The sequence below is a fragment of the Scyliorhinus canicula genome, chromosome 30 (genome assembly GCF_902713615.1).
Source record: "Scyliorhinus canicula chromosome 30, sScyCan1.1, whole genome shotgun sequence".
NCBI classification, from domain to species: domain Eukaryota; kingdom Metazoa; phylum Chordata; class Chondrichthyes; order Carcharhiniformes; family Scyliorhinidae; genus Scyliorhinus; species Scyliorhinus canicula.
The window spans coordinates 13,575,032-13,583,184 of record NC_052175.1 but is presented as its reverse complement, the minus strand read 5'-3'; the positions used below and the strand labels follow the sequence as shown (position 1 = coordinate 13,583,184).

At 52.9% G+C, this 8,153-nt stretch overlaps 1 protein-coding gene across 2 annotated transcripts in view; it reads right to left on the bottom strand.

The window, feature by feature from the left end:
* LOC119958705 (regulation of nuclear pre-mRNA domain-containing protein 2-like) overlaps nucleotides 1-8,153 on the bottom strand; it is an 83,547-nt gene that overhangs the window by 47,320 nt on the left and 28,074 nt on the right. The window lies entirely within an intron of this gene.

Below are 8,153 nucleotides of genomic sequence, written 5' to 3'. Positions count from 1 at the left end.
TGTTTAAGTCTGGATATTCGGCAGAAAAGCCGGGTTAAAGAACAGCAGCCAGCTTTCACAAAACATTAGTGCATCTCTGATAAGAATAGATTCATTTTTGCATACGTTCAACTGTAAAAGTTCAGTAGTCTAAAATTAAAAACCGCACCGCGCTCTGTGCAGACAGAAAGCGCAGTAGAGCAGCTGCCTGGTTCGAGCAGATACAGGGCCCTGGGATAAACGTTCAGGGGATACCGAGTTTACCCTGGAACCCCCAGGGCATTGTTCTGGGTCAGAGGTCTCCCCAGTTCAGAGGTGGCGGCCTCCGGGCCACAGGACTCCACAAGGGTGCAAAAAAAAAACCCTCTTGAACCCAGTACAGCCGTTTCGGGAGCTGGTTCCCGGGAACCAAACGCAGCAGAACCCAAGGGAAAGGGGGGGGGAAATTCGGAAGGGAATTCGCTCAGCCAGCTGTCACTGTGCACCGACCACAGGGGTATGGACTCGCGCTGGACAAACACTGCTCGAACCGCTGACGCACCTTGCCAGGTAGCTTCAGAAGTAAGTGTATCAGCCAGATCGATACTGATCGTAGAGACGCGAGACACTCCAGCTTCTGTTCCCAGACTCTGCCGATCTGGCATTGTCCGAGAGAATACAGAAAACCTAAAGCCAACGTTTTTAAAACTAATTTACGGGGGTGTGGGGGAGCCAGCTTTCGCTGCCCCCGGAAGGTGAGCCCCCCTCCTTGAGCCGCTGCAGTCCCGTGCGGTGTGGGGTACACCCGCATGCCGGTAGGGAGGGTGTGACCCAGCGGCAGTGAAGGATGGGCCGATAGCCGTTTCCACAGTCGGTGGACTTTCCATCTGAGGATCCAGGGTTCAAGTCCCTGTCCGGGCGTCATGTGGCACAGTGGGTTAGCACTGCTGCCTCACAGCGCCAGGGACCCGGGTTCCATTCCCGGCTTGGGGGTCACTTTCTGTGTGGAGTTCTCCCCCCGTGTGTGCGTGGGTTTCCCCCAGGCGCTCCGGTTTCCTCCCACAGTCCAAAGACGTGCAGGTTGGGTGGATTGGCCGTGATAAATTGCCCCTTCGTGTCCGGGGATGTGCAGGTTAGGTTGTGGGGTTAAGGGGTGGACGGGGAGGGGGTGCAGACATGGGCAGAGCGCTTGTTCGAAGGGTCGCTGCGGACTCGATGGGCGGAATGGCCAACTTCTGCACTGCAGGGATTCTGCGATTCTGACCAAAGAACCAATATCTCGGATCGAGGCCCACTCAGGAATTACGCAAGTATTCACCGCAGAGAGGGGCTAGGGGGCCACAACTGCTCCTGGGAGTGATTTAAATTGTCACTGGGGCCTGCTGAGCATCTTCGGCAGTGAAGAAACAAAACCTTGGTGGTGGTGAGGGGGGCGGGGGGGGGGGGGAGAGTAATATTAATAAATGTCCTGGGTGCAATTCTCACAACAAAGTGCCGACGCTGGAGTGAAAACTGGAGTGTTTCACTCAGGCGTCGGAGGCCGCTCCTCGCCCCCTATTCTCCCCCCCCCCCCCCAGGGGGCTAGGAGCGGCGCCACGTAAATTACATGGCCGGCGCCGCGTAAATGACCTCACCCTCGCATGCGCGGATGCCGTCCTCCCCGCAGGCGCCCGCAAGACATGGAGGATTGATCATGCGGAGGGGCGGAGGAAAATAGTGCGTCCTTTAGAGACGCCGGCCCACCGATTGGTGGGCACCGATCGCGGGCTAGACGCCTACTGAATGCCCCCCTGGTGCTCGATCCTCCCCCTCCGACCATACTCACAGCGTTCGCGCACTGTTCACGTCGTCGGCAACCAGGTATGGTTGGTGCCGGCGTGAACCCATCGGATTGGGCAGGCCGCTCGGCCCATCTGGGCCGGAGAATCGCCGCTTGCCTGCTACAAACGGCGAGCGGCGATTCTCCGTGCGGCCTGTCGTTAAACACGGCACGCCGTTTTGGGGGGGGGGGTGGGAGAATCGCGTGCGGGTGCCAGGGCGACGTGGCGGGAATCGCCCGGCATTCCCGCGATTCTCCCACCCGGCGTGGGGGTCGGAGAATTGCGCCCCCTTTCTCTCCTGTGGAAGCTTTAAGTACGGCCAGTTGCTTCGCCGGTCCCAGGTGCGGGTTTGCTGAGCACTGGAATCGCTGTGCAGTCGGACAATACTGCAGGGCCCCGGGAAGAGAGAGGAGGGAACGATTCGAGCGGCTCAGATTCCCAAAACAAGATTAGACGCCCCCCCGGAATGCGCCCGTCTACAGACAACGGTTCTCAGAGTTGCTGTGGCCGACCGCGAGTTGGACAAAGCTGCTGAGGGGAAAGTTGGATTGCAGCCGATGAACAGGGGGCAACAAAATCAAAATTGGAAATGGATTACAAAACGGGTAAATGCAAAATTGTTCATTTTGGAAGGAAGGATTAAAAACAAAATTGTCTAGACGGGGGGTGGTGGGGGGAAAGAGGGAAATAGCAGAGTTCTGAGATTCCGATGGATCTGGGTGTTATTACGATCCCTTACGAGCCCCCAACACTGGCCCGGATACGGGACAGAAATCCCAATATTTGGTAAGACTGTGCGGAAAGGATTCCGCACTCCAGGAGTGATTCCACACAAACTGGGGATACGGTGTATTAAAACAAACTATATTGCCAACACAGGAGTGAAATATCTTTAACATCACACCAGAAAATAGATTACTATTACCCCCCTTCAACACTGCTAATCACAGCGACACAATAACCCTTAACTGCCAACTTTATTCCCACTTAACTAACAGAAACATCTCGGCGCTCAATCCACTTTCAAACGCAGTTAGCACTCAGGAATACCAGTTTGGATATTTTACTTTAAGAAAGGGAGATCTGCTTTATAGACAAGACCTGACTCCTGTCAGAACCAAGCAGGAACTCTGGCTGTGGTTCTTCAGAAGCTGCCTCTCAGCATGTTTCAGCCCCCCCCCCCCCCCCCCTCCAGCCCATTCTGAGCTGCTCGGGAAAAAAAACAGCTAATCTATCCACAGGCGTATGTTTTAACTGAACTGCGATGGGAGCAGATGCTTGATTTCTGCTCGCACCCCGATCTAAATCTCAACTCAATCTGCTCCTCTGCAAAATGCCTGAAAACTTAGCTCCCCACCCATTAATTACATAATTACCCAGCAGAAACACAATGTGTCGAATTAACTCACCGGGGAAAACCCCTTAATCCAAACAACAATCCATTAGCCTAAGCTTTTACGATGCCTTAGTTGCACCTCTGCCTCCCAAAACCTTTTCAAACGAGGATTCTTTAAAAACACTGCTGCAGCAGTCAGACACACAATAACTCAGGATTTTAACCCTTATTACACCGAATAACTATGATACAATCTATCTGAAATTGCGACAGTGTCCTTGGGCATGAATCACAAAAGGCTAGTATACTGGCACAGCAAGTTGTTAGGGAAGCAAATAGAAATGTATCATTTATTGTGACGGGGAATTGATTTCAAAGTAGAGAGGTTATGATTCAGCTGTACAGAGCATTGGTTCAGACCATTACTGGAGTACTGTGTACATCTATAGAATCTCACAGATACCTCTAGAGCAGAAGGAGGCCATTTGGCCCATCACACCAGCAGCGATTCTCCAAAAGAGTACTCCATCAAGCTCACTCCCCTGCCCTATCCCCATAACCAGGCGCATGGATCACGGCCAATCCATGGTCTCCTTATTTCAGGAAAGGTGTCGGAAGGCATTCAGAGAAGGTATACCAGACCGACACCGGGGGAATGGACGGTTTGTCCAATATGGGGAGGTTGGATTTGTACTCGCTAGAGTCCAGAAGAGTGAGAGGGGCGACTCGATCGAAACCTTTAAGATCCTGGGGGGGGGGGGGGGTTATTGACAGGGGGAGGGGTGGATGTGGGGAGGATGTTTCATCTTGTGGGAGAATCGAGAACTCGGAGCGGGGGGAAGGGGGGGGGTCGCTGTTTAAACCTAAGGGGTTGGCACGTTTAGAATTAGGAGAAATGTGTTTCTCTCCGAGGGTGGTGAACTCAGAAAAGGGCAGTGCAATATTTTTAAGGCGGAGGGAATAATAATAACCTTTATTATTGTCACAAGTGGTCACCGGGGGCAACACGGTAGCGCAAGTGGCTTCACAGTGCTAGGGTCCCAGGATCGAATCCCCGCTGGGTCACTGTCTGTGCGGAGTCTGCACCTTCTCCCCCGTGTCTGCGTGGGTTTCCTCCGGGTGCTCCGGTTTCCTCCCACAGTCCAAAGACGTGCAGGTTAGGTGGACTGGCCGTGATCAATTGTCCTCAGTGACCAAAAAAAGGTTAGGAGGGGTTATTGGATTACGGGGATAGGGTGTAAATGAAGGCTTAAGTGGGTCGGTGCAGACTCGATGGGCCGAATGGCCTCCTTCTGCACTGAATGTTCTATGTTTCTAAGTAGGCTTACAATAACACTGCAACGAAGTTACTGTGAAAATCCCCTAGTCGCCACATTCTGGCGCCTGTTCGGGTACACAGAGGGAGAATTCAGAATGACCCAACAAGCACGTCTTTCGGCACTTGTGGGAGGAAACCGGAGCACCCGGAGGAAACCCACGCAGACACGGGGAGAACGTGCAGACTCCGCACAGACAGTGACCCAAGCCGGGAATCGAACCCGGGTCCCCGGCGCCGTGAACCCACACAGAAGCAGAAACAAGAAAAGGGGAGTGGAGGGTTTAAAAATGGTCTGGGATTAAGTGGAGGATTAAGAGGCTGTTAACTGACGCGCTTTACCCCACCTCTCTCCACAGTGTGTGGAACGTTATAATGGGGCTTTATTGCTCTCAATCAGTGCATAGCAAGAAGCGTCACGGGGCCACGTGCAAAGCATGGCTCCCCCCACTGACGTGCCTCTGATCAGTGGTGAGCTTAGGTGAAGAGACAATGATGCCGACAGCACATGCGAACCGCCCCCACGACCCCCTTTGCCATGCCTCCGCAGATTGTGGCTTTCAGATCGCGCCACAACTGCCCAGGAAACGGCATCGCTGTGTTTCCAAAAGGTCTCAACTGTCCAGTCAGAACCCCTCCAAAAACAAACCGCAGCAACATCCTCCAAGAACCACAAAGAATGTTAACTGTTCCGTAACAGCATCACTTTCATTTGCTCAAGAGATTTTAACTCGTTCTCTCCCGTGGCTGTGTCACTGGCTGCCGCCCTGTCTGGCTAACTTCCAGAGCCAGGGGGTGCTGGAGACAACTGGGGGGGCGACGTGGTCGCACAGCGGGTTAGCACTACTGCTCACAGCGCCAGGGACCCGGGTTCGATTCCCGACTCGGGTCACTGTCTGTGCGGAGTCTGCACGTTCGCCCGCCCACGTGTCAGCGTGGGTTTCCTCCAGGTGCTCCGGTTTCCTCCCACAGTCCAAAGATGTGCAGGTTAGGTGGATTGGCCATGATAAATTGCCCTTAGTGTCCAAAATTGCCCTGAGTGTTGGGTGGGGTTACTGGGTTATGGGGATAGGGTGGAGGTGTTGACCGTGGGTAGGGTGCTCTTTCCAAGAGCCGGTGCAGACTCGATGGGCCGAATGGCCTCCTTCTGCACTGTAAATTCTATGAAGCCTGTCCTGGGGAGGCTGGTACGGGAATCGAACCGTGCTTGGTCTGCTTAAAAAGCCAACGATTTAGCCCAGTGAGCTAAACCAGCCCCAGTCTTAACGTAAGCCTACTTGTGACACTAATAAAGATTATTATTATTCATCTATGGAGCTATGGATGTATCGGTGATCCAATTCTGGAATGGTTTTGTGAAGACTGGACGCAGCAAATGTCACCACCACTACTTAGGGAGGGAAGGAGAGAGAGGGAGAGAGAGAAAACAGGGAACTAGAGGCCAGTTTTCAGGAGCAGGGAAAATGCTGGAATCTATTCTAAAGGAGATGACAAGTGAAGACTTGGATGATAATTATCTGGGCGACACGGTGGCGCAGTGGTTGGCACTGCTGCCTCACGGTGCCGAGGAGGGCGGTGCGGTGGCGCAGTGGTTAGCACTGCTGCCTCACGGCACCGAGGTTCGATCCCGGCTCTGGGTCACTGTCCGCGTGGAGTTTGCACATTCTCCCCGTGTCTGTGTGGGTCTCAACCCCACAACCCAAAGAGGTGCAGGGTGGGTGGATTGGCCATGCTAAATTGCCCCTAAATTGGGAGGGAACAATTATAATTGGGTACTCAAAATTTTTTTTTTTAATGGATAATAATTATCGGATAGGGCAGGGTCAACGTGGATTTATGAATGGGAAATCATGTCCGACAATCCTGCTGTGGGGTTTCTTTTTGTGGGGACGTCACAAAAGGAATCGATAAAGGAGAGTCGGTAGACGTGGTGTATTGGGATTTTCAGAAGGCTTCTGATAAAGTTCCCCACAGGAGGCTGGTTGGCAAAATTACAGCACGCGGGATTACGAGGTTTTATACGGTCTTGGATTAAGAATTGGCTAACAGGCAGAAAGCAGAGCCGGAATAAACAAGTTATTCCCACATTCGTGGCCTGTGACTGGTGTGTTACCGACCGCAAGGTATATACGTGGGCGCCAGCTGTTCACAATATACATCAATAATCATGAGTATCCCTATTATTGTCACAATTAGATTAACACCGCAATGAAGTCACTGTGAAAAGCCCCAAGTCGCCACATTCCGCCGCCTGTTCGGGTACACTGAGGGAGAATTCAGAATGTCCAATTCACCTGACAGCACGTCTTTCGGGGCTTATGGGAGGAAACCGGAGCGCCCGGAGGAAACCCACGCAGACACGGGGTGAACGTGCAGACTCCGCACAGGCAGTGACCCAGCGGGGAATCGAACCCGGGACCATGGCGCTGTGAAGCAACAGTGCTAACCACTGTGCCGCCGTACCGCGATTCGGATTTCGGGACCATCCACAATATTCCCAAGCTGGTGGATGACACAAGGCTGGGCGGGAATGTGTGCTGTGAGGAAGATACAAAGCGGCTTCAAGGGGATTTGGGCAGACTGGGTGGGGGGGGGGGGGGGGGGGGGGTGGGCAAGCACATGGCAGGTGGAACACATTCAGGAAATGTCCCACTTTGGCAAGGCGGCACACTGGTTAGCACTGCTGCTTGGCAGCGCCAGGGTCCCGGGTTCGATCCCGGCCTCGGGTGACTGTGTGTGCGCGGAGTTTGACACTTTCTCCCCGTGCCTGCGTGGGTTTCCTCCGGGTGCTCCGACATTCCAAGGATGTGCTGGTTAGGTGGATTGGCCGTGATCAATGCGGGTGGTTATGGGGATAGCGTGGGCAGAGCGCTCTTTCGGAGGGTCGGTGCAAAGGTGATGGGCTGAATGGCCTCCCACTGCACTGTCGGGATTTTGGGAACAGATGCGCAGTGGTGGGAGATTAGAAAGTATAGGTGAACAAAAGGACCTGTCTGTCCTCATCAATAAGTCGCTGAACGCTTGCATGCAGGTGCAGCAAGTAATGAGGAAGGATAACGGATAAGAGGTGATTTCATTGAAACCCGTAAAATACGAAAAGGGACGGACGGAGCAGATGCAGATACGGCATTTGGCTGGGGAACACCATTTCAAATCAAAAGAGAAGCCAATCAGATCTGAGAGAGGGGCTCTTATTTTCTTTACTCAAGAGATTTGCGAACGTATTGGATTCTCTACCTCAAGGGGGCAGTGGAAGCTCTTCGAGACGTGTACAGCAAAGATTGACAGATTTCTAAATAACAGGGCCGTAAATGGTTGAATGGTCTACGCCTCTTCTTATGGTTCCTCAGCCAATGTTAGAGGAGAGAGAGAGGAGCGATATCCCACAGATCTCTGAAGGTTGCCACTCAAGTGGATAGAGCCGTGAAGAAGGCTTATAGTGTGTTAGCGTTTATTAACAGGGGGCTTGAGTTTAAGAGCTGTGGGGTTATGCTGCAACTGTACATGATCCTGGTGAGACCACATTTGGAGTATTGTGTGCAGTTCTGGTCACCTCACTATAGGAAGGATGTGGATGATTGGAAAGGGTGCAAAGGAGATTTACCAGGATGCTTCCTGGTTTGCAGGATAGGTCTTATGAGGAAAGGTTGAGGGAGCTAGGGCTTTTCTCTTTGGAGCGGAGGAGGATGAGAGGCGACTTAATAGAGGTTTATAAGATGATGAG